Source organism: Cynocephalus volans, chromosome 11, assembly GCF_027409185.1.
Source record: "Cynocephalus volans isolate mCynVol1 chromosome 11, mCynVol1.pri, whole genome shotgun sequence".
NCBI lineage: Eukaryota > Metazoa > Chordata > Mammalia > Dermoptera > Cynocephalidae > Cynocephalus > Cynocephalus volans.
Window position 1 is genome coordinate 36951674 of NC_084470.1, and position 27097 is coordinate 36978770.

Consider the following 27097-nt stretch of genomic DNA (forward strand, 5'->3'; position numbering starts at 1 on the left):
GCCCTCGGGGAGCTAATATTCCATTTGACAGGACATACATACGTTTGTAAGAAATAAGATATTTTAGGAAGAAAGATAGGGATTTTTTGTTACCTAATTTGACAAACAGATAAACCTTACCTGACAGATTAAGCAGATTGTCCCAAACTCTTTACTGAAGGGTCCCTAGATTATATCACCAAAAAGAGCTTCCCGAATAGCATGAATTTTAAAAGTCATGAAGGGACAGTCACCCTTATGGTGACCCAGCACACACACTTGGATCTCTTGCTTTGTCCCTCTTCATTCCCCCACACCCTCCATGTCTCCTCTCCTTATGATCTTAATCGAAGTCTGGGGTCTTGGTGGCAGTATCGGTTGACTTATGAGACAGTGCAGTGGTACAGTTGGATCTTTTGAATCTTCAGTGTACCAGGTAATATTATTATAGAGTGTTAATTACTCCCTTATTTTCTCAAAGGGAATAAGAAATGGTTCAAAATACACTACATTCTAGCCCAGCAACAAATGGCTGATACTGTTGTCGTTATAGCAAAGTATGTTTTGCAACTTCCCAGTCCTCCGTGATCACAGGTGACACAGTTGCATAAATATTGCCTCTGCTTTTATAAGCAATTAAGTAATCTAAAAATAAAAGTAGATGCGATCTTTACAGTAACACATATTTTAATTATAAAATTAGTAAGCACAGATTCCCCTTTCCAATTACTTTTTAACTCAAATCAATCAAATTTCAAAGAACTATGCTTTTATTTTTAAAATTCAATTAGGAAAAACAATCTGAAGTATTTAATGAATGTTATCAATTATAATGCATTACCGTGAGAAAACCTTATCAACCCTTTTGAAGTACTATTGAGTATTCTACACAATCCACTATTCTGTAACAATTAACTAGGTTTAGCCATAAAAACAAAGTCAACTCCTGAACTTAAAATAATCTTAGCAACTCAAACAGGTCTAAGTTAACCTGCAATAAACCTAGGGAGAGAAATTTCTCATGCCAGACTCTACAGTAATGGGAGGGTTTGATTTCCCGGAGGGAAGGCCTTTTGTTTCATCTTGTCCTATTAAGTCTAAGTTCAATTGCTAGCTGTCAGTTGTGATCACACCTAAAGGAAATTTAAAGTATTATGAGCCAAAACCCTAAGGACTGATTTTTGGAGGGGCAGGAATGAATAGGGATTGGGTAATAAATCACCAATGAACACCAAGAGAACTTGAGAAAGTCTGACCATTTTTGTGCTTAGAATGTGTCAGGGGTCAGTGCTTTGCAAATAGGAGGGGATGTGAAAAGAAAGGTCATAATTCAGTAGCCATCCAAATGGTATCACAGAAGTCTGAACTACTAAGAGACAAATAGCTGCTTCTTGCTGACCAACAAAATTGCTACAAGTTTCAAGGAAAGAGAGTAGCAGTCAGTAATCATTAAGATCACTTCATTCAGTAAGCATGTATGAAATACCCTCCTGCTCTTGATGACAAATTCTCTTTCCTTGAAATCTGTGGCAATCTTTTTGGTCAGCAAGAAACAACTACTTGTCTCTTGGTAGTTCAAACTCCTGTGATACCATTTGGGTGACCACTGAATTATGAATCTTTCTTACCACATATCCCATTTGCAGAGCACTGACTCCTGACACATTCTAAGCACAGAAATGATCAGACTCTTTCAAGTTCTCTGGTTTTCACCAGTGATTTACTGTCAAAGACAGGAGTATAACCTAATAACTACAAAAAAGATTTGCATATGAAATAATCACGTAATCACATAGAAACACAAGTCAGGGGTCAGCATGCTATTTAAAAAATCTTTTTAAAGTCTCCATTAGAAAAACTGTTACTGCTTAACTCTGAGAAAGCATTTGACCAGAAGACATAAACAGAATGAAATTTACAATGTTGGTAATATTAATGGTCACCTTAGATAACTATATAAACAATTTTCCAGAGACAATTGCTATGACTTAGGAAAGCTAAAATGCCCAGATCAGCAGGCCTTGCCCTGGTTTGTTCCGTCACATAGAGAAGCAGTATTAAGATATGGGTCTGTGTTAAAATAAACTTATACACCTCCCATCTTGCCAGGTACACAATCAGTTCATTTTCTGAACTGAGACACACTCCACTAAGTACCTGTCATGAGGTTACAAAACATAGAAAAAATAAAAACCTTGGTCTTTGAACGTTTACGACAAATTCAGGTTGTTTGACTAAATGTATAGTAAAATGGTCAAGAGTTAGCAAGTTCTGGGTATGAAAACTAATATTTGAACATAGGAAGGTCCTTTCAGAGAAGAAAAGACCTGCAGCTGGCTTTGGAGAGGAAAGAGAATGCAAGCCAACAGATGACAGTGAAGGAATATGTGCCATCAGTTAAAAATAAATGACAGCAGAGTCCACACAAAGACAGGACAGGGAGGTGTGAATTTAAAGAATGGCAAACAGAGCAGCCAAAACAAGGTCAAGGACAAAGGTAAGAGAAGGCAAAGGCAGGATTCTGAATTTGAGAGAGGGAAGTGATGAGAAGCCATGTGGCTATTTAGAGGGGTAACAAAATGGTGGCTATAAAGTTGGTCAATGAAAAACAAGGAAAGGACAACTGGGAATCAGAAGTTCTTTAGAAACAATTATTACAAATTCCTGAGTGCAAGCTACTTACAGGCATATTTCAGTACAAGTCTGGTGAACACTGCAAAGCAGCACAATGAAATCATTTTCATGCGGTCACATATGTATGACCCATTGCTGAAATCATGGCTGGCCACTTTCATATTAAAATGCAGTGTATCACAATACTGTCACATTAAATATTCCCAGAAAGGTCTGATGGCTGATTGACAGAAATGGGCATTTTGACAGGAAATTCCCAGGACCAAGTAACCCACGCTGGAGAACCCTGGAGGAAAGACAGAAGTACTATATTTTAGCTCAGCAGGGAAAGTAGCTAAGTTTTTCTTTCTGCTTATTAATAGGCCAACATTTAGTCTAAGAGCTCTAATATGCAGTGGAATTTTTGACTTTCTCTCCTGAAATTGAAAGTTAGGTTAAAGGTTTTCTGCATAATGCTTGTCTGCAAATTCTGTGACTATTCACATAGGTTTAGGGAGATGAGAGAAGGTTTTTTAAAATAGGGAAGCCAGCCTAAAGAATATTAGCCTTAGCTTTTAGTTAAATACTGTATATTTGAGAATATCTTAACTCAAAGGAGGCAATATACTGATAAGATTTTTCTTTGCACAAACGCTAGTTTTAGTAATAGCTTAGAAATAATGGGGAGAAAAGATTAAGTTTGGATGAATAATAGGAGGCTAAAAAAAGATACTTGGCTTTTAGGTTCTTTGTGGGACTTCTTGCTTTGATTTAAAAATAATAATCACAGAGGTAGAAATAAGACAATCTAATGCCTAAGCACTGAAATGAACATCATAAGAATGAATGAGGAAAGAAAGGAAGGGGGAAGGAAAGGAAGAGAGGGAAAGAAGGAAGGAACAAAGCTTTGAGCAAAGTATCACAAGCTAATTTTTAACATTCTTCCTTACACAATTGAAAATCTTGTTGAATTCTTTAAGAAAGAAAACCCCCATGGGTATACTATATAACTGTGGCTCAGGGACCATGTGATATTTATTCATAGTCTGAAAAGTCTTTGTATGAATTCTTGGGAAATAAGAACTAAAGACTCAAAAAGAGATTCCTGTAGAGGGGCAGGTAGCTGGACAGCATGATTTACAGTAGATCTCACACTCACACATTGGCAACCCTCACAAAAGCTGATTTGTCCTGACATTTATTCCTTCTGAATTTTTAGTTATGAGTTTCAAAGGTAAACGACACCTCATTGCAAGAAATGACATTTTCTTTCCCCTGTGCATTTATGTACATATTCTACATTTCTTCTGAAGCATTCTTCACTTTTACTCTTAAAAATGTACCACCCGATTTATCTATGAGGTCTTTCAGTCTCAGTTCATGACAAACCTTATACTTATTTTTCCTAAAATCTCAAAGATGGGTTTCTGAGTTATGTAATAATGCATTTCATCCTTCTGTACAAATTAAACCAGGCATTGTAAAGTATAAGCAAATTAAAAACTGGGTAAAAACAAAACAAAAAACCCTGAGCAATCTATAGCAGGCTCAGCTTTTTTTGAGAGATTAAGGTGCATCTAGTCAACTGGTATGAAGGTCACCACACAAAATGTTGCAATCTTAAAGTGCCATTGACACATAGTCTGGGTACAGCAGCAGTTTAGGACTAATTCACGGTGCTCTTACTCTTTACTCATTCTTGTTTCAAAATCATTCATAAATGTACGTTATGACGGTCTATTAAATTTGCAGCAAAATGTTCTAAAAATTAGGACAATCTTCCTTTAAAATGAAATAAAAATATTTATATAACTTTTAAAAATTTGCTTCTCATATCCAGCTTCTGTTATTGGAAAAGTGACCCACAAGCTCAAAAGTCTACAATTAATTTCTTCATGATAGATAGGTGCTATGACAAATCTGTCCTTTAATTATTCATTATTCACCTGCTGACAATGTCTACACCACCAAATTGTTTCGGTTGCAATTTTCTGATTTTCTTTGGAAAGAATTGAGAGCCATGAGCCACCATATGTACCTTTAGCTTCAAGGTTAAAATCAGAAGAAAGCATTCCCGGTACTGGGATCTCCATTCATCTTCCTCCTGCTCCTGACCTGCTGTTTTTCTGTTGGCAGTGTTGGCTCCTTGCAAAGCAAATAGCTGCCCTCTCTGAATGAAGGTGCCCATCCTCTGAGTCCATGGTGCAAGCACAAACTTACCTGCAAGTCATTTAGGGAGTGCATCGGACTCACAGCCGATAATCACAAAGCTGACCTTTAAACCCCAGCTTTTAGCACAGGATTGGGTTATTTCACTTTGTGTTTGCTCGACAGTTCCAGGCGTCACAGGGTCTGGGTTTACTGAGGTGGGGAGAACCCAGGAACCTTGCTCCAACTCCCATGTTGCAACTGATAGAAGAGGGTTGGGGGCTGGGCTGGTAGGGGCCTCAAGCCCCAAACTCAAGTGCGCCCAATATCACAGGGGTTAGAACACATTCTGAAGTCTTTAGCAACCAGAGATCACTGGATTACACAAGCCTCCTGACTAGAGCTAACAGCTAGGAGAGAAATGAGAAGGAGCCCTGGAGGCTGGAGAGGAAATTTTTTTCCTTTGCTTTCACCTTGTTTCATTGCCACACTGAGCTTGATAGATAGAGCTTGAGGCAAAAGGAAAAATCAGTAATACTGATCCTGTCTTTATTAGAAAATTAATATTTTGTTCATTCTGGATTTTTTGCACTGAATTTGGTTTTTTAAAATAGTGCACTGAAATAATATTTGTCTTGATTGCTTAGCATTTAAATTCTGTGCCCAGGGCAAGTGCCTCTCTCCCCTCACCCTAATCTTGCCCCTGCCCTGTCACCTCGCTGTTTCCCTCTTCCATCTTCATCTAAAAGTGGAAGCAGATCTAGAGCAGTGGCAGAGATGCTTATAGCTGAGGTGAGAAAGGAGAAGAGCCCAGTCATACAAGAAAAACATTTCTGAGCATGTACTGTGTGCCAGGCTCTATGTTCATGCTGTGAGGAAGGTCTACTGACCCGCGGCTGAGAAAGCTGAGGCTATGAGAAACATGCTCCTTTCTGCTTTCCTCCATCCCAGGAACTGGCTCTATAAACCACCTGGCACTCAAGCAGAAACCTGGGAATTGTCCATGATTCCTCCTCTCTATCCTGCTGAATCTATCGTCAACACTTGTAACTGTCCGTGGTCACCCAAGTAGTAAATGAAGGAGTAAAGTTCCAAAGATGGCATCTTTGATGGCAATGTCCTCAATTTTTCTGCCATGTCTGCCACCTTTCTGGGAAAAATTGGGTTCATTGAATTGTTCTCCTATCTTATTGGCTGGCCCAGGGCAAGGCTGATTATGTCTAGGTTCTGACTGTTTTGCAAATTTATACAGTACTTTCTAGTTCGGTTTTGACTACAAGCTCTGTGTCTGGCCCAGGACACTGCAGAGCACTCCAGATTCCAGCTGCCTGACGTCTCCACTAGGATATTTCCCACACATCTCAAACTATCAGATCCAGACCAGGTTCTTGGTCTTCCCTTCAAACTCTCCTTCTCTCCAGTCCCCTCTGCCTTAGGAACTGGCACCACCAACCACCTGGTACTCAAGCCAGAAATATGGCAGCTGTCTTTGACACCTCCCTCCTCTTCCCCATCCGAACCAGCACCAACACCTGTCCATTTAAATAGCAAAAATAATTAATAATAGCAACACTCGTACTCACTAAAGCATTCACTATGTGCTGGGTATGCCTATGATGCATTCAGTTTTCACAACAACTCCATGAGATCACTCCTATTATTGTGTCCATTTTACTACTGAGGAAATGGTGGCATAGGGAAGTTACTTTGCCTAAGGTCATACAGCTGGTAAAAGGGGGAATCAGTATTCTCACCAGTCATTCTGGCTTTAGAACACACCCTCTTAACCATTATACTATATCTTCCAAAGGATTCCAGATTCATTCACTTTACTGGTTGTCCACTGCCCCATCTTACTCTAAGCTATCATCCTGGTTCACTCTAACAACTGTAAAAGCCTTCTAGGTGGTCGTCTTGGTCTGTGTTTCTACCTCACTCTCACCCATCAATCTTCATGAAGCAGCCATTTGATCTTCTTAAAATTTATATCAGATCATGTCATTTCCTTTGCTAAAACCCTCAAAACCATTCAACTACTTTCTGAATAAAATTCACACTCCTTAATGTGGCCTACAAAGTCCTTTGTGAACTGGTCCCTGCCCTATTCCGAGATTTTATCTCCTACCCTTCTCCAGCTCATTTACTAACTTTCTGTCCCACTGGCCTTCCTGCCCTTCCTTAAACCCAGCAAATTCTTTCCTGCCCCATGGCCTTTGCAAATGCGGTTCCCCCTGCCTGCAATGCTCTCTTCCCCCTCTGGACGGCTCCATCATAATCTTCCATATGCCCCAAAGTACTTCTCTGACCCCCCTCCTCCGCCCACACTAAAATAGGCCTCCCTATTATTCTTAGCACCCTCTTCTTTTCCTTCATAGCAACTAAAAAAATTTGTAACTTTACGTTTATTTGTATTTTTACATATTTATTGTCTATAAGCTCCATGAAATACAATTGGTATGTTTTATCCACCACCATACTTCTCCCACCTAGCCCAGAGCCTGGAACACAGACAGTGCAAGGATTATTTGTCCAATGAGTGAATTCATCAAGGGATAGCTCTTTTGAAGACTTCTATGAATTAACTGAGACCACTTAAATCATTAACATCATTGATTTTAGTAAGAGAGGTTCTTAAAAATGATATATCTATAATGCATACATATGTATCTATATATATACTGTACATATATGTATGTATGTACCTATTTATACTACTTCTTTATTTCCAACATGAAAATAAAAATTATTAAATCAAATATTCAATATTTGGAAAATATGCATAATAACCAAAACTCTGTAAGGAAAAGAATGATTTTTTTTTTTATAAACCTTATAGCATATCTAGCTTTTCCTTAAGTCCTTGTGTTGTCATCATGGCTGTTAACCCCATTAAGATAAGAATCAATCCCTCAACTGTTCTTACTCAATCCCAATACATAATAGTGCCTCATAAATATATATTCATGATAAGCTATGGGTGATTTCAATCACATGTCTTTTGATGACTTATTTCTCTTCATAGCTTAGAGAATGATTTTTGCATTGATGCCAAATCTCTCATCAGAGAACAGCTGAACCATCCATTACATATGATTTTTATATGGTCCTGCTGTGTCACAGATGTTTTAGGAAGATAGGCAGACTTGTCATGTTTCTGTGTATGAGATCATTTAAATTGGATCTGAGATCAAGGTACCTGTTCTTTGAGATTCCAGTACTTCTCAAAAAAGAAAGGAAAAAAATGCATTCGAGAATGGAATTTAAAATAGGAGAAAATTTTGCAAATCACGTATCTAATAAGGGACTTGTGTATAAAATACATAAAAAACTCAGTAATAAAAAAACAAATAACACAATTTTAAAATAGGCAAAGAAACTGAAAGGACATTTCTTTAAAAAAGTTACACAAAAAGGTGCTGAACATCATTAGCCATGAGAGAAATGCAAACCAAAACCACAACTAGTTACCATCTCACACCCACTGAGATGGCTACCATCAAAAAGACAGATAAAAACAAGTGTTGACATGGATGTGAGGAAACTGGAACCCTTGTATGCTGCTGATGGGACTGTAAAATGGTGCAGCATTCTGGAAAACAGTTTGGTAATTTCTCAATAGGTTAATCAAAAAGTTACCATATGACCCAGCAATTCTAGTCCCAGGTATATGCCCCAACAAAACAAAAATATATGTCTATGCAAAAACTTGTACACAAACATTCATAACAGCATTACGTATAATAGCCAAAAAGTGAACAACCCAAATATCCATCAACTGATGAATGGATAAATAACAAAATATCCATATAATGGAATAGTATTTAGCAATAAAAAGAAATGAAGCACCGATACATGTTATGACATGGATAAACTTCGAAAACATGCTAAATGAAAGAAGTCAGTCATGAAAGGCCACATAGTGTATGATTCCATATACATGAGCTGTCCAGAATAGGCAAATTCATACAGACAGAAAGTAGATTAGTGGTTACCTAGGGCTGGGGGGAGGAGGGGAACAGGGAACGAGTGCCAATGAGGGTGACTTTTCTTTTGGAGGTGATAAAAGTGACCTAAAATTAGATAGTGGTTGCAAAATATGAATATACTAAAACCTACTGAACTGTATATGCTTTAAATGGGTAAATTGGATGGTATGCAGGTTATATCTGAATAAAGCCATTATTAAAACATTGAATATAGTTTTTTACTACACTTAAAACTGGACCTACATTTCGCATTTATAAGGACAAGGATGGTTTCACTAAAGGATATCTATAATTTACTTTTGAACAGAGAAGATGAGTTTTAGACAAAACTTTCTCATAAAGAATTTATAGTCCTGCTCTCTTTTCATAATTCTTAGTCTCTTACCTCTGTCATTGTTTAGAGGTAGACTTGAAATCTTAGGACCAGATTTATAGAATTTTAGAGTGGACAAGATTTAAGAGATCATGTCGTTTCTGGTTTTAAAGATAAGGAAACTGAGACCCAGAGAGAAAATATATTTTCAAGATCACAGAGGTAATGAGAATAAGGATCAGAGCTTTCCAGAACAAAGCTTTTTTTTTATTTCTTAAAAGCACTCACATTGAGTAGTGAACGGCATTTTCCAAAACATCTCCAGTCCAAACTTCTCTATAAGTGAGTCTCATGCATGAAAAGGAATTCTATCTGAACCATGAAAGCAGTGAGGCTGAAGTCCACACAGCGATTGCTTTCTTGAATTCATTCCTTTAATAAGCCTCTTGACTGAGTGCTTGGCCTCGTATTAGCCACTGCAGGAATAAAGTCTTACAGTTTTTTAAAAGACAGCACAGACTGGGAAGCTTAGATTGGAGTCTCTAACCCCCAAAGTTAGGTCTTCGCAGGCCCTGAACACCTGGACCAGTAACCTCCATTACTCATTCCTAATTAGTGATGGAAGGCATCCCAAATGGAATACTAAATTTGATTTTAAACTCTCTCTTCAACCTTTCAAGCAAACAAATTTCTTTTCCGCTACTAGATAATATGCCTGTCCTACCTTCCCTTCTCCACCAGACACTTGATTTGGAGATCCTGAGAAATCTCACCCAATTTGCGGTCTTCGACGATCCTGTGTTTTCTTCTGGCGGTGTCAGAGAGAAATGTGAATTGAAAAAGTGATTTTGTTTCTTAGTGTTGCTGTGAGTTGATGTGAACATAACTTACTTAAGTCATTACTTAATGATTCAAATTAAAACACTGGTATCAACATATTATTTCAGAAAAATAATCAGACTAGTCAATCTGTTTAGATAAGAATTTGACCCCAAAAGTTAATTTTTTACTTCTATTCCTTGGCTACCTCCCCTTTCCAACTTTCCTCTCTTTCAGAAAGTCTAAACTGCTTAAAAGAATTCTGGCTTCATTCTAAGGGTATCTTTTATTAACAGGCAGAGAAGAGTCAATGACATACAGGATTGATTTTTACTACTCTATTTCACCCGGCTGGTAATGAGAAATGGATGTGCCCAGGCTCAGCGCTGGTTTAAGTAGGCTGGAGAACCTGTGGGTCTGGTTTTGAAATTATTATTATTGCTCTACTCTCTGAAATATATTTTTAAAGCATTTTATCATCTGCTTCACTGAATTTCTCTGCAAACTGTTATCTTCTTCTTCTTCTTTTTTTTTTTTGTCTTTTTCGTGACCGGTACTCAGCCAGTGAGCACACCGGCCATTCCTATATAGGATCCGAACCCGCGGCGGGAGCGTCGCTGCGCTCCCAGCGCAGCACTCTCCCGAGTGCGCCACCAGGTCGGCCCAAACTGTTATCTTCTTACATGACTCAGTAAGAAAGAAAGCCTGAAGTCTCTTTAGATTCTCAGAGAAAAGCATTTAAAAATAAGTTGAAAGTGTTCGTGAAGTTTATAAAAATGCATTCACTTAGTGTTTTGGTTGTTGCTGGATAGAAATTCCTTTAAAGGAAACCAGGTTCCACTCTATTTTATGGGACTATGAAATAGAGTTTTGTACATGATAGTAATAAATGGGTTTAACAGTCTTCCTATTATTCAGCAACCAGCTTATTAATAATTCTCTTTCAGAATTTTTATTCATTTGGCCATTAGTTAGCATCTACCCTAGCATCTTACCCTAGGTAGAGAGTAAAGGGGCAAACGTGAAGAATTATGATTCTATCTAATTAGGGGAAAAGAGGATAAAACTAGAGCAAATTGTGGAGGTTTAGTTTTGTTTTGTTTTGTTTTTCGTGTGTCAGAAATTGGCAAACCTCTCCTAATCATGCTACTAGTTAAGTTTTATTGGACTTGGACTACACACTATTTGGAAAGGAGGAAGGATGGGAGGGAGGCAGGAAGGATTAATTCACAAAAAGTTGAATTAATTGCCAACATTTGAAAACCTTTCAAATTGAAAACCTTTCAAATTGAAAACCTTTCAACCTAACATTTCACACCAAAATGCAAATGTGTATGTTTTCTTGTAAAAACAGGAAGGTGCAGTCACTCTAAGCCTGCATTGCCACAGGACAACATTACTGAAAAGTAACCGCTGTTTAGACTAATCAAGCTACACTCACTTTCCCTAATATCTTTCCTTGACCAGCCTCATTAAATTCCTTCACCGACATGGTCCCTAAAGGCATTCTGCCCATGAGACCCTTCTGATCTAGCCTGTCCCTCCTATCCTTCCTACCATCTAAATGAACACTTGGCCTTTGTTTAAGAGGTATAAATGCGTGAATGATAAAAGAGAGAATGTCTTCTAGTTTGTCTGTGATCTGAGGTTCTAATACGTCTCCCCAAATAAGAAAATAGAGCACAGATCTCCATTTTTTAACATTTTTCATCAGCTCACCAGAAACCTGAACATTTCTGATGTAGTCTTAAAAGGCAACAAGCTAATGGCATAAAGACAGGAACCATGGGCTCAAAGAAATTCTCTGAAAATATTCTATCTTTGGTATCTGTACAAGTATTTTCTCAGAGTTCTTTCATATTTCCTATTTTTATTTTTTATAAAAACGGCTGTTTTATCATCAATATGTCATCAAATAACCTGTTTAAGCAGAAGATTACCAGGGAAAAACAAGAAATATCAATAGAAAGGAGACTAAGACACTTTCTAGTCCTATGCTTCTCTGAAGTGGCAGGTCACATCTCCCAGTGAGGACATTTGCCTTTAGAGAAAGGTTAGGCACATTTGAAAGCTACATGGACTCTTCAGGGTCATGAGGATGGCAATTATTCAGTAATTGCTTCAGTGTTTTCAAGCAGAGCTTCTCAAACACGAATGAATCACTTGTGCATCTTGTTAAATGCAGATTTTGGTACAACAGATCTGGTGTGGGGCCTGAGACTGTGCATTTCTAACGAGTCCCCAGGAGATGTCCATGGTGCCGGCCCAGGGCCCATGCTCTGGGTAGTGTTTCCAAAGAAATGTAGCAGGGTAAAGGAAAAGAAAAACATTTTGAGACTAAATGACAGTAGTCACTGTGGGCTGACAATACCTGCCAAATTATCTCAGCATCATCCCATGTTCCTAAAAGTTGAAGTAGCAGAGTTTGGTTGACTTCGTCCAAGCTCTCTTTAGAGACACTTAGCAGGCTCCAGATCCTGTTGCATTGGATAGTCCTGGAGCAAGTAAGACCACAGAAGAGATTTTTAATCAAAGAATATTTGAGCTTATCTCTGAAACACTTACTGAAGACTGAAATTATGGTCTGTAGTTTATGTTCAAAATAATTGCCTTTGGATATTCAAAAAAAGTGGGGGTGGGAGGGGAATTTCTTCTTTCCAGTTGAAACATCACTGCCTCTCAGTGAGGTGAACGTTTTCAGCCCTTTCAGGGCACTCAGTAGGGTACTAGTTAATGCACTGGCTGCCAATAATTTAGCTATTAGTTTCAATTTCCTTCACCAAACCTTTTATAAATGGTAAAGTTGACTGAGTTGAGTGTCCCCTTCCTCCCCCACCATGCAGTAAATGTTGTATCAGTAGCCTGAAAGAATGAATGTGCCTCCATAAACACCCAGCTTACTACTGAGAAGCGATTTAAGCACTGGGAGAATTAGACTCATACTAATCAAAAAGGAACATCAAACAGCAAGCAATAGTAACATTACCGGAAAGATAATATAGTTAGATAATGCAACAGATAGAGCTTCACATGTCTATGTAGGATCACCTGGAATCCTCCAATATGTTACATAGTACAGATATTCTAAAAGAAAAAAATCAGAGTACCTAGTTTTTGTTTAAGTACTTGTTATGTGAATATTTTAAATTGAGAATGTATTTATTTGTATTTGGGGGGCAAAATACCACATCTTTCCTTTCACAAGATATTTTGGTAAATAGAGGCAGCTCAATTTTAGCCACTCAATTCTAAGAAATCACTTCAAACCACATAGATCGGACAAAACCTAACATCTTACTTGCTGCCCCAACTTCGTTGTGCCCATTTCCCCTAAAAAGAATATTAATCTATGTACTTTAGAGAGATTTTATTTAGCACATTTTCTTAATGGCATTTTAGAATGTATTATCTGGTGAACTCTGTCATTTGAAAAGCAAAATAGAAAGGCAATTGGAATAATAATAAAAAGTTATAAACAAATGGGTAAAAGGCTTATTGATCTGAGAATTATCTTTGTAAAAATAAGCAGAAGTTATAATTTCCTTCCTTGTTTTACTTCACACTGGGAAAGTGAATCTACTGGTTTAAATTATAAGACAAACATCAGTGGCATTAAGAGAGTTCAGAGATGATCAGACAAATTGCCCTGAAGAGCAATTTAATCAAATTATGTGCATTTGTAGTGGCAGAAGTGACATAGAAAGTTTCCAAACCACTGTGTTGGTTTTGTATTGTTCACGATTTTTTTTGTACCAGATTTCTTATCTTCTTAACAGACTAATATTTAAACAATTTTCTTTCATTCCTTCACCTTACCCTAATCTAAGAAGGGAGAACATGAAAGTTTCACTTCATAATTCATGAAGTAATGATTGACTTGAGAATTGATTATTTGGCTGTGAGATGATATCTCAGGAGTTACTCTGTAGTTATGATTAAGTATCAGATACTAAAATTTTTAGGGATCTCTTCCAAAACTGGCTGGCCACAGAAAAGCTAAGAAATGGTAAAATTGATAACAAGGGCTTCCTAGCATCTTTGTTTCCATTTACTAGTTATCTACCCCTGATAAAATGTCACAATTTTAGTTGATAAGTAGTTCATGTTCCTTTTGTGGAGTTATTTGCATTTTAGCAGATAATCCTAAAAGTCTGAAAAATTGTAAACCCCCAAAGGAAACTGCTCAAGCAACTCTGTGATGTAAAATAAGGAAGGAAATTACAACTTCTGCTCAAGGGTTTTTGGGCTAGAGGCTTTGAATCTTCTGAAATTTGATTCAAATTTCACTATTTTCATTTCACTATTTTCTAGGCAATAGCACAGATTCTCAAATGGTTCTGCAATCTCCAAAAGGTTAAGAACCACTGTCAATAAAGAAATTTCAGGAGCCAAGGGCCATAGCCCCTCTGCCCAGAAGCCCCCTCCGCCCAGAATCAAGCAAGAGAGTATGCCTGAGGTCTTAGGCAAGGAGCGAAGGGCCACAGCACCCTCTGCCCAGAAGCAGGCAAGACAGCACATGAAAAACACCACTCTGTGCAGGTGGCCCACTGTAGCCAATGCCACAGCCATGACTGCTGAAAAAGTGGCTCAATGCCACAGCAGCAGCCACAGTGACTGTGCAGGTGGCCCACCAGACACTCAACTACATTGACACAAGGAGGGTCACAAGTGGAGACCAGAAAAAGAAGAAGACATCTCTCTCCTCAAAGCCTACTCCAGAGTCACAGAAAAAGCAACTGCTCTACCAGATGACATAACATCAATATAGAGATACTAGAAATATGAAAACCCAAGAAAATATGACACCACGAAAAGAATACAGTAATTCTCAAATACCAGATCCTATAGAGCAGAAAACCCTTGAAATGACTGAAAAGTAATTCCGAGCAGCAGTCTTAAGGAAACTCATTGAGATACAAGAAGACTCAGACAACATAATGAAATGAGAAAAAAAAAAAAAAATCTAGGATATGAAAGAGGAAATTTAAGAAGAGAGTAATACCTTAAAAAAGAATGTAGCAGAACTCATGGAACTGAAAGATTCACTCAATGAAATAAAAAACACAACCGATAGCTTAAGTAGCTGGCTCAAATGAGCAGAAGAAAGAATTTCTGATCTGGAAGGTAGTCTTTTCGAAATAACTCAGTCAAAGCAAAAAATAAAAAAGGAAAAAAGAATTTTAAAAAATGAAGAAAACCTAAGAGAGCTAGAAGGCAACCTTATGTGCACAAACATTCAAATCATAGGTGTTTCAGAAGGGCGGAGGGGGGGGGGAAGAAAAGGCATGGAAAACCTATTCAATGAAATAACAACAGAAAACTTCCCAGGTATAGGGAAGGACATGGACCTTCAGAGCCAGGAGGCTTAAAGATCCCCAAACTGATTCAACCCCAAAAGATTCTCTCCAAGGCACATTATAGTCAAGTTCGCAAAGCTCAAAGACAAAGAGAGAACCTTAAAAGAAAAGTGTCAAGTCATCTATAAGGCAGCCCCAATCAGACTAACAACAGACTTCTCTCAACAGAAACTCTACAGGCCAGAAGAAAATGGGATGATATATTCAAAATACTAAAAGAAAAAAACTGCCAGCCAAGAACTAGATCCAGTGGAGGCTATCCTTCAGAAATGAGGGAAAAGTAGTGTATTTTCCAGACAAAAACTGCGGGAGTTCACCACCACATGACCAGCCCTACAAGAAATCCTGAAGGGAGTCCTGCATCTGGAATCCAAAAAGCGATAATCACTACCACGAAAGAATGAAACCCACTTGCAGAACAAAAACGCAAATGAGAAAGAGAAAGAAACTAAATCTTACCACCACAAAAAACCATAATGACAACATAATTATGCCCCTGCTTTATTTCTGAATTAAGTAATTTTGGTCTTCTCTCTTTTTTCTTGGTCAGTCTAGGTAAAGGTTTGCAAATTTTGTTGATATTTTTCAAGAATCACCTTTAAGTTTTGTTGGTTTTTTTTCCTATTGTTTTTTAATTACCTATTCGATATATTTCTGTTGTAATATTTGTTATTTCCTACTTATATTTGCTTTGGGTTTAGTGTGCTCTTCTTTTTCTATGTTCTTAAGGTAGAAGTTTACATTACTGATTTGAGATTTTTCTTATTTCTAATATAGATGTATAAATTTTCCTCTCAACACTGCATTAGCCCCGCATCCTATAAATTTGATATATTGTGCTTTGATCTTTATCTCAAGGTACTCTAATTTCCCTGTGATTCTTCTTTTTACCCATTGTTTGTTTAGGAGAGTGTTTAATTTACACACATTTATGAGTTTTCTAAATTTCCTTCTATTATTGTGGTCAGAGAATACATTTTCTATGATCTTAGTCTTTAAAAAAAAACTTAAACAAAAAAAGTTCATGGGAAGATTTCCATTATCTTTCAATTCTATTTTTCCATGAACTTTTTGAAGTGCTTTTGTGTTTATTTTCTGTTTTATTGATTTTTTAAATACAATTTATGTTGCTAAACTTAGATATTTATTTTCTGTTCTTGATTTCTTTTTATTAGGTGGGCTTGATTTGCTTAGAAATTAATTTGCCTTTGAAAAGTTTATTCATCTTCCTCTGAAAATTAATTTGATATTTGCATGCTTTTGGAAGACTTTAGAAAGCTATTTCAAATAATTGTAGAGATTATAAAATGAAATATAAAAATTTTAATAAGTTTTAAATCTCTGGTTTTTGTGAAAATTAGAAGCCCTACTTTCCACACAGTATTTTGTTATTCATCTGTTTTTCAGTTTATGTATTTGTTATTTGAACAAATAAATGTGCATACCTTGTTATTAAAAAAAAAAAGAAAAAGCAATTTCAATCATTAAGAAAAAAAATTCATAAAAATCACTTTGGAGAGGTTGGCCCCAGTCTCGGGTTTTGGAGTGAGGCAGGCCTGGGGTCAAGTGGCATTCTGCCACTCACTCATTGTGCCCCCTCAGGCAAGTTATTTAAACTCTCTGAGCTACAGTTCTTTTCTCTATAAAATGGACATAAAACTAGTATCTACTTCGTTGGGCTGTTGTCAGTATTAACTATAATGTTTAGAAAGAGCTTAACACATGATTGGTACTGTACATTCTCAGAAAATAGTAGCTGCTTCTCTTATTACTATTAATATTATTAGTTTTATTAGCATTATAAAAGACACTGTGAAGGCAGAGGCCTTATCTACCAAGTTAAGGCCGATTATTCTAACACTTCTTGCAGCTGGCTAATCAAATAAGGATGTGGCTAATTAACTTAATAATTAATCCACCTTCGACCAAGTCAAAGTTAAACAGATTTGTTCTTTAAAGTAATCTGATTTTATTTATGTAAACTTTAGGATGTCTAATCTAGTGAGATGAAACAACTGAGTTTTAAAGATTCCCTGGCCTTCCAAGAATATCCTAAATTATAGAACAACTATGCTGTCTGTACTCAGGGATTTTCATGCAGCATGCAAAATACACAAGGATTTATATTCAGCTATGTTCAAGACAACATCTTAATGTTAAATAACTGTTGCCTTCTCAAATGGCCATTAATGGGACTTCTTAGATATTATGGTACATGTATAGCACAGATTGCCATGTAACTATTAAAAATAATTTTAAAGAATAATGTTCAGTGACATGTAGTAATGTTTATCATACATTAAGTAAAAAAGGTGAACCACAAAATTATGTGAAGGTTGATCTTGTTTTTGTACAAAAATGAACACAGAAAAATGCCTGGAAATAAATACAGATGCTCCTTGACTTATGATGGGGCTACTTCATGATAAATCTATTGTAAGTCAAAAATATTGTAAGTCAAAAAATGCACTTAGTGTCCCAATAAACCCATCATAAAGTCTATAATTGAAACTCAAATCATTGTAAGTAGGGGATCACCTGTATACTAATTTTCAATGGTGGGTGACAAGATAAGGGGTGAATTTTTACAATGAATATTAATTACTTTTGTGATCAGAATAATAATAAAAGTATTAAAAATGAATGATTAAACATTAAAACCTTGTCAGCAGTGTGATATCCTGGTAAAAGGATACCAAATGGCAGGGACTTGGGTTTGAGGTCAAGACACAGTCATAGTTAAATATGTTAACCTCAGACAAGTTACTTCCTCTCCTTTGGGCCAAATAATGCTTCTTGGAATTGAGAAGATCTGAAAAAATGACCTCTCTGTCTCTTTCCAGTATGACATTCTAGAATTCCATGTGTTATAGCCACATGCTGCAGAAGAACTTTTTTTCAAGCTAGCCCACAAATAGTAAGTGTTGTCACAAGAGTATCACTGGGGTAGGGTCCTTTTACTTTCAATATATCCTGTATTGTTTTTTTTTTTTAAATAATAAAGATGTTATTCCTTGATTATTAAGAAGAATAAAATTTTTTAAAAAATCATTTGAAACGGGTAAGAGGCTCAACATAAATATGATCTAACAAATAAATTACACAATCTAGCACATATTATACTTTAAAAATGATCAACATTTTATTTAACCTAAACAAATCAATTAAAAAGAAAACATACAATTCATAGCCACAATTCTGTAATAAAAGACCCAAGTCAAATAGAACAGACTCTTGTTATGAGAAGATGGTATTGTTAAGAAAACTCTCAGATGTGAAGTCCTCTGTATTAAGTTGAAACCATCAAGTGCTAAGTTTCAGGAGCAAGGCAGAGATCATTGCTCTGGTCCAAACTTAAATATCAGGAAAATGTCTACATGATTAAAATTGTTTTACAGTAATAAGTAGTAACATTAGTTTACTTGAAGCTTCAAAATTCAAACAGAACAAAATGTGTTTTAAATTGCTACCTATCGGCTCTGTGTTTTAAATGAATGTGCTAAATCTCACTTTTCATGAGCCCTGCAAGATACAGAGGGAAGAAAATTCTTCCTTTTCTCTTGCTCAGATTCTTCCCCTGGCATCAGTGAGCTCTTCAGCTGCCAATGAGAAGAGTCCTCAAGGTGCTTTTAAAATGGCAATGAAAGACGGCAGCAGTGACCCAAAAGCTTGGGAAAAATACCCAGTTTCTCAGTCTACCAGCCTCACCCTGTTCTGGGCAAGACAGCCAGCTGAGTGGAGCTTCTACCCAAAAGCAGGTTGGCTTCTATGTATGAGCAAGAACAATTTCCCACCCACACCATGTAACCCTGCGCCTGTCACCGCCGTAGGGTTACACAACTTGGCTTCCCTCCTGGACAGAGGGGAGACGCATCTCACAGTTTCTATTTGGGCTCTGCTGTTGACAAAGAGATTGGTTTGGCCTGATTAAGAAGAACATGGTACTGTTTCCTGTAGCCAGGGCCAGTAAGATGGTAAGAAAAGAGTATCTGAAACCTTAACAGAGCGTTAAATGGATTAAGATTTCTGTATAACTTCATTACTAAAAAGTATCAGAAGGAGGAGGGAAAGGCCTCTGTTTTCACATCATCTCATTTCTAAATTTGATATTAATGTTTTAAAGACCCCACTGACATATTTTCCAAGGCATAGGTAATTATGTTAGTCACATGAAGCGAGTTTAAAAATGAAATAAGCTGCTTGAGGAATTTTCTCTGAGATTAGAAATGGCTTCAAAAGTATACTTCATCTGGACCTAGTCTCATGGTGGACAAACTACTTCCCAGGAATTAGAAGACAGACTTGGAAGCTGTCAGTCAGAAAGCATTGTCAACAATTCTCTAAGGATTAATGAACACCCATGGGTGCAGAACTAAGCATTGCCAACAATTCTCTAAGTATTAATGAACACCCATGGGTGCAGAACTACTCATTCAGGTCACAATGTCACTGCTTGGGACACTGATGCTATCTATATTCTGTTAAATGCTCTCCTCTTTGAAAGAGTTATTGACACTTTCAAAAATGTAAGAACACAATTAAGAAATAGTTGCATTAACTTGATAGATATTGTACATTTCAACACAAATGCCCAGATAAAGATAAGTCTCGGTCATTAAACTTAGGCCCAAATGATTAGTGGTGATGATGTAGTCTTTTGTTAGGTCTCACCTTAATATCTTATTTTGTGTAATATGAATATTGTCACTGTAGTTCCATTTTATTTAGAATTTACCTGATGTATCTATTTCCATCCTATCACTTTCAAATTTTTTGGATCACTGTGTTTTAGGTCTGATGCTTGTAAACAGTATATAGTCATATTTCATATTTTTATGCAAGCTGGCAATCTTTGTCTTCTAACTGAAGAGTTTAGTTCATTTACCTTTATTGTGATTAAATTAATATATATTTGAACTTATTTCAATGGTCTTATTTTGTTGTTTTATATTGATCACACATTTTCCTTTGGTATTTTTTCTTTCCTGCTGTCTATAGAATTGATTTATTGAATTTTCTTTATTTCCCTTCACTGGTTTGAAAGTCAAATATTCTACTTCTGTGGAGATTATCTCTAAATTTGTACACCAACCAAAATCTAAAGAAAATCATTATCCTTATCCTTCTCTGAAATAATAAAGACTGTGGAAGATATTACTCGCATTTCCCCTCATCCCATGCTATTATAGCAGGTAAGTTGTGCATTACTTTTAACAAAGACCCATCAGAACTGTTACTATTACTGTTGTTATTCCACTAACAGTGCTTATTTATGTTTCCTATTATTTCTACCTATTTCTTTGCTCACTACTTTTTCCTGCAACCTACATCTTCTTTCTTGGTTCAGTTCTCTTCCCATTCAAATATAACCTTTAGTAGTTCTTTCGGCAATGGTCTGTGAGTGATTAATCAGCTCAGCCTTATTCATCTAAATAGATTTTTTGCTAACCTTCAGTTTTGAGGTATACTTCAGCCAGCATAGAATTTTGGGTGGATAATTTTGTTTAGCATTTTGAAAAACACATTCTGCTGGTATCTAGTGTCTACTGTTGTTAATGAGAAGTTAGCTAGTTGTTTAATTGTGATTTCTTTGCAAGTAATGTTGCTCCCTTCCCACATCTTTTATATTTGATTGGCTGCATTTTCATCAGGATGAGTCCAAGTGCAGGTAGTTTTTATGTATCCTGACTAGGTCTTAGGGTTCTCCTTTAATTTGAACCTCTATGTCTTAGCTGTATCAGCACTATCTTCAAGTTCAGTAATTTTTTCCTCCTCCTCTATATCTAGTCTGCCCCTTCACCAGACTTAAAAAAAACTTCTTTGGTTCTTATTTTTATTGAATTTATACTTTCACATAAAGTGTCACATAATTTTATATGATTTGTTATGAAAAACCACTCTCCTATCCCCCAGTTCCATTTCTTCCTCCCTAGAGATAGCCACTCTAAACTTTTACTTATTTATGGGAAGGGGGTCTTTACCTCCATGTCCATAATAACATGACTGTATTATGTAATATTTCCATTTTAAGCATTTTCTATTTACTCCTGACTGTGAAGGATGAGGAATGAGTTTTTCTCCATGCTCACCACACATGGGCACCCTTCTGAATTTCCTTATTAATGAGTTCTTTCTGTCCATTTTTTCCTATTCACCCTTCCTGAATATTTCTCTAATTAAGATGTCAGGCTGCCTAAACTCGGCCTTTAATTGTCTTGTTTTTGGTTTTTTTCCTCCTATTTACCATCTCCATCTTTTTCCTCTCCTTTCTGAAATATTTTTCTTAATTTTACCTTTTACTTTATAAATTGATACAGTTGGGCATCATTCAGGGTACCCTTAATTCAATATCTTTAGGTCTTTCCTCTTGGGCTGCTCAGATTTCCCTTAGAAGACTTTTTTCAATCTACTTCCTGGAGAGTGAAGGCTTGGCTGGTGTGGTTCGGGAAACCCTGTGGGGGAGGAGGTCTGGGATTCTCTGTGCTCAATTTTACCTGATTCTTGTTTACAGTACCCTCTAATCTCAACTATGTCTGGAGGTTTCCAGTCTAGCAACACACACACACACACACACACACACACCTTCATGCATTTGCCAGGAGGTTTCCAATCTAGCAACACACACACACACACACACACACACACACACACACACACACACACACACACACACCCCTTCATGCATTTGCCAGGAAAACTTCTAATTCTTCCAAACAGATCAAGTATCACCTCCTCTGGAATATTTTCTATGATCTCCCCAGTGGACATCCTGACTGAGACATCTCATAGAACCCAGGGTTTCCCTCTGTCTTAGCGGGTATCCCTCTGCCTCTGTAATTGCCCAGTTAGACATCTGTCCTCATCCAGAACTGGCTATATACACCTTGGATTTCTGGATTCATGGCACAGTTACTAGTGTATTATATTAATCAATTCCTGCGGAAGCCCAGTTAAGGGAGCTGCTCATACATGCAGGAGCCACACAGGAGCTGGGAAAGCACCACAAGTGAACTCCACTGTCGCATTAGTGGCATCGACATTAGCCCTACCCCTGCCTGTGCAACTCCCCAGCACACCAGGGAACCCTAGATAAACTTTTCCCCTCAGATGTCTCAGATGTTTTCCTTGTTAGAAATATATAAATCAGAGAAAGAATTCAACCTACTTCTTAAGAATATAATGAAATATCTATAAAAACTATTACTATTGCTTTAAAATATGATGGTTCCAGATGCACACAAAAATCAAAATACATCATTCTTAAGGAAAACTGAGGTACAAGAAAATCAGGCAAGAAATAGCTGCTGAATGCGAGAATACACTTTATTAACTTATTTAGAGGAAAGTGTTGAGGAACAACGAACAAGGAACTGGTGTCTGTGCTGGTGAAGAATGAGGTCTGAGAAAAGAATGGGAACAGTTTGGGCAACTTCTTTTTATGCCTCCCTTAACTGTGACAGGCAGAATCTTTCAGAATCTGCATGAAGCTTCAGGTGAGCAATGGGAAACAACGAACAGTATGGTGAAAACTGACACTTCAAATGAATGAAGTCAATGTTTTACATAGTCCTAGAAGTTTAAAGTCAGAGTATTAGTCCAGCCTCCTCCAGGTGGGGATGCTATCCAGGACTGCCCTTATAAAGGGTCATTTGGATTCCAAGAAACACTTCCGAAGCTGAAGCCCTGGAATGTTCCTGAATTCCATCACTGATAGGTAGGTTTTGTTACCCTTGAGTCATGTGCGACCCACACTAACTTTACCCACTCCTGCTGGTTTTGTTTGAATATCACAGAAGTCTAAACATCAGACATTAGATAGGTGCTTTACAAATACTATCTCTGATGCTTCAGAGCAACCTATGAACAAAGGATTGACCCTATTTTAAAGATGAAGGGACTGAGTCACAGAGACAGGGGCGATATTACTAAGGACTCACAGCCAATAATCAGAGAAGAGCCAATAGCGGACAGGAGGTGTCCATGTAGTGTGTTTAAGAACTTGGACTCCATGTGACTTCCTGGACTGGAATCTCATCCCATCATTCTAGCTATATGACCTTTGGAAAGTTGCTCAACCTCTCTGAACCTACTTTCCAAGGTTGTTAAGAGGATTAAATGAGTTAATACATGTAAAGTATTTGGAACAGTGTCCGGTACTTAGTAAGCCCCAAAGAAGTGTTCTCAGAATTTTCCCCATCCTTCTGGATTTTGTCCTGATTTAAAGGGTGGGGCCCCAAATTGCCACCATATGAGAGGTCTTCAAACAGTTCATGGAAAGATTCACATTATCTTTGAATTCAATTTACCACAAATTTTTGAAGTACCCTCATACTTCAGCAGATTACAGGAAAACAATTACCACCTATATTTGAACCAGACTGTTTTTCTAATGCAGTAGTTCTAAAGCGGTAATTTCCAGGAGCATCAGCATCACCTGGGAATTTGTTCAAGACGTAAATTCTCCAGCTCCACCGCAGACCTACCGAATCAGAAACTCTGGGGAAGTGACCCAGCAATCTCTATTTTAACAAGCTCTCTGGGTGATTATGATACAGCTCAAATATGAGAACCATTGTTTTAATGGAATTTAAAGCTACAGTAGGGGTTGAGGCACCCACATTGCTTATCAGCTCATACTCAATTGATTGATGTTGGTGGTCTCTTAGAATTTGGGCCTTCACATGTTATCTAATGCAAAGTCATGGTTTTAAATTCCCCTTCAGGTGTTCTTGATTTGGACTTACTGTTCCAGACCCTCAAAATCTCTCTATCTTCACACTGTGTAGTTGGGTATTTTGGCTCTTCCCTCCAGTTCTATGACCCCTGAATGTTTGATAAACACGTCATTCATGTCTTCCCGGTGTCCCTCACAACGTCCACAGACAGGGCAGGGGCAGAAAGCTGAGGTCCTTGAAAGATCATCTCCCTCTAACTGGTTATTAATCCATGAAAACATCGCATGATATAGTTGCTCAACTTGTGAAATTTCCTATTATCTGCCTGTATATCTCCATCTTGTCCAAGAGGACACCATGAAAGACTTGCTTTGCTCTAGAAATAAAAGCTAAAAACAAAATATCCTTATGAGCTAGAAACTATGGATATTCTTCTTAAGTTTCCTTTTATTCCTTCCCTTCTCCTACTCCTTCCTTTTTCCCGACCAGGAGAAAATGGCCCAGAAGCTAGGCAGGTTCTCAAAACCTTCAGACCAAAGGCATAGCTCTGCTAAGACTAGTTACTTTTCTTTTCCTGGTATTCCTACTCTTCATTGCCCTAGGTGGTAGGCAACTAAAAAAATTTTTTTTTTACAAAATTGGAAATTGAAACTCAGTGAAGTTAAGCAGTTTTTTCCCCAGGTCACATCAGCTACTTAATGGGGACACCGTATTTATATTCTGGTCTGTCCAACAAGGTTCATACTTTGCCTGCTGTGTTATATTAATATACTGTGACTGTATGTGGCAAGGCGAATACAGATCTTTGAGACCCTCTTAACCCACCCTTCATTCCAGAGAATACTAAACTCACTTACTGATGATCAAAAGAACACATATCTCAGCGACCTGAATGATAGTATCTTGAAACATTTATAGGGATCTAGATGAATGCCCTTCTTCAAGAATCCCCTACGGTGTGCAGACACATCTGGCCACAATTAATTTTGTCCTTGAGACTACTGTCCCCTGAAAAAAACATCAACTCTGCAAGGGGCTTAAAACAAAGCCAATTGCCTCTTCCTGCTCTCTCTGCCGGTCTTGGCAAAGTCAAGTCCTGGACTTGTTGAAGAAGGTGATTCATCTCTACATGGAAAGAATGCCAAAAGCAACTATACAAAAGAGTTCTTTCTTCACATCCTTAATTCCTAAGGACATTGTAGTCACTTACTGTAATGTAAGCAATTATGAGCTTCCAGGTTTGGCAAACAGTTGAGTAGTAATGTAGGGGAACACTATTCAGGCCTTCCTCAGGCAGATTCCAAGGGACTCAAATCAAATTGATTGACATAATTCTCAATTATTCTTGGTGAAATAAGAAACACAGGCTCTGGAGACCTTCAAAGAGAAGTTTTGCACTGCTGTGCCCTCTTTGTTTGTTCTTCTGTCTTCCTAGCCTGGAAGATCCAGCAGGTGGTTGTCTGTGATTCCCTATCTGCCTTATGCTGTCATACACAATCTATTTCCTTCCTGTTCCTCATGTAAATAGGCTGGTCAGAGCTTTCTGAGAGGATGGGTATTGTAACTGAGAAACAGAGTAGACCATGAAGTCAAAATGATAAATGACACAAATAAATACAATTTTAGCATTTTAAAATGTAATAGAAAATATTGACTTAAATCTTATCTTGAGCACCTAGCATGTTCTTAAAAGAGTTCCAACTATTTTGATATTTCAATTATTAAAGTACTATTAGTGATGCATTTATACGTAGTTTCAGGATGCAGAAAACCAAAAGAGACAATAAGTAAGTTCACTGTTTGCTTTGTTTTATGTGACATTACACTAAACCTGCCAATCAGGAAACACTCTGACGTAGTCTCCTTGATTTACAAATTATTTTTTGATTTGCTGTTGGAAAAAAAATGAACAAGTCTTATGAGAGACTTCAAAATGCCCTTTCAAAAGCATGAAACATAAAGCCAAAGGTAATACAATGGACAATTTCTTACATATTTATTTCTCCTTAGGTATGGGAAAAGGGTAAGAAAGCAAATGGCATTTGGGCCATCACTCTAATTCTTCTTCCATAGCAGATATTACTAATCAATCACAACATTCGTTACTGCTAAGCCCAGACTTCTGACTTTATAATTCTTCTCAAACATATCGCTCTAAAAACCACCAAAACGTACTGGAGTGGCACAAACTCTTTGCCTTCCTAGACTTTGTGATAGATCTACCAGAATTTGTAGGATTAATGGCTACTGTTTTGGTTCAAGTATCTCATGCAATAAAAAAAAAGCTACCATAATTCAAATATAAAATTCTTCCAGCAAGAATTCTGTCTTTGATACTTCGCTTAAAAAATATCTCTAATTTCTTGATGGATCAGAAGACTGCTACAGACCATTCATGCTACATGTACGTAAATGTGGAACTGGAGATACATAGAGAGAAGTTCAAGCCTCAAACATTTACAAATGGGAAGAGTTGATTCAACTGGGTGAACTTCTATCAGATTGGTACGTGTTGGAACATTTGCTTTCCTTACTAATTTGAAAGTATATACGAAATCTGTCCAATATGCTGTAGATAGAAGAATGACTTAATATGATGAACTCTACTTTTTAATTGAAAGAACATTACATCCTCGATAAATCACAAAGGAAAACCACTACACTAATATGTGGTTTCCTATACCTAAAGTTCTAAAAACAAAATGTTCTATTTGGCACGGGCCTCACAATTCGTCATGTTCTCATTAGTCTTGAGGGCAACAATGCTACTTTATACAACTGTAACCATTATGCAACAAGAAGTCTAAAATATGAAGTTGGGATTTTTTTTTCAAATTAGCAAAAAATTGCTAAAAATACATTGTGACAAATATAAATAGCTACAAGTTGATATTATTCAAATTAATGTTTTATTTTGTAAAATAAAAACAAAATTTATGAAAAAATAAAAATGATCAAACAATATTGAGGAATTGTATTTACTTCATTTAGAAATAAATAAATATAAGAAGTTGTTACAAGTGCTACCATTTATAATATCTCCAATATCCTTTCTCATATTGATCTTCAAATTATATGTATTCAATATATATACAATATGTTAGAATTATATATTTCCATATATTTAGATTATATAATGCGTGTGTGTTGTGTATTTAATCTCAAAGGGCCATGTAGTAGCAAAAAGATGGCACTACTAATGATTAG

At 37.0% G+C, this 27097-nt stretch overlaps 1 protein-coding gene across 7 annotated transcripts in view; it reads right to left on the reverse strand.

Moving 5' to 3' along the window:
- The window catches only part of THRB (thyroid hormone receptor beta), a 388788-nt gene that overhangs the window by 343655 nt on the left and 18036 nt on the right, over window positions 1-27097 (reverse strand). Inside the window, exon 1 of one of the 7 annotated variants that reach the window (XM_063113674.1) lies at window positions 12230-12328. The exons of the other annotated variants lie outside the window; for them this stretch is intronic. The gene's annotated coding sequence lies outside the window, so the exon portion shown is untranslated. Of the gene's footprint in view, window positions 1-12229; window positions 12329-27097 lie in introns of those variants that run through there. 7 annotated transcript variants of the gene reach the window in all.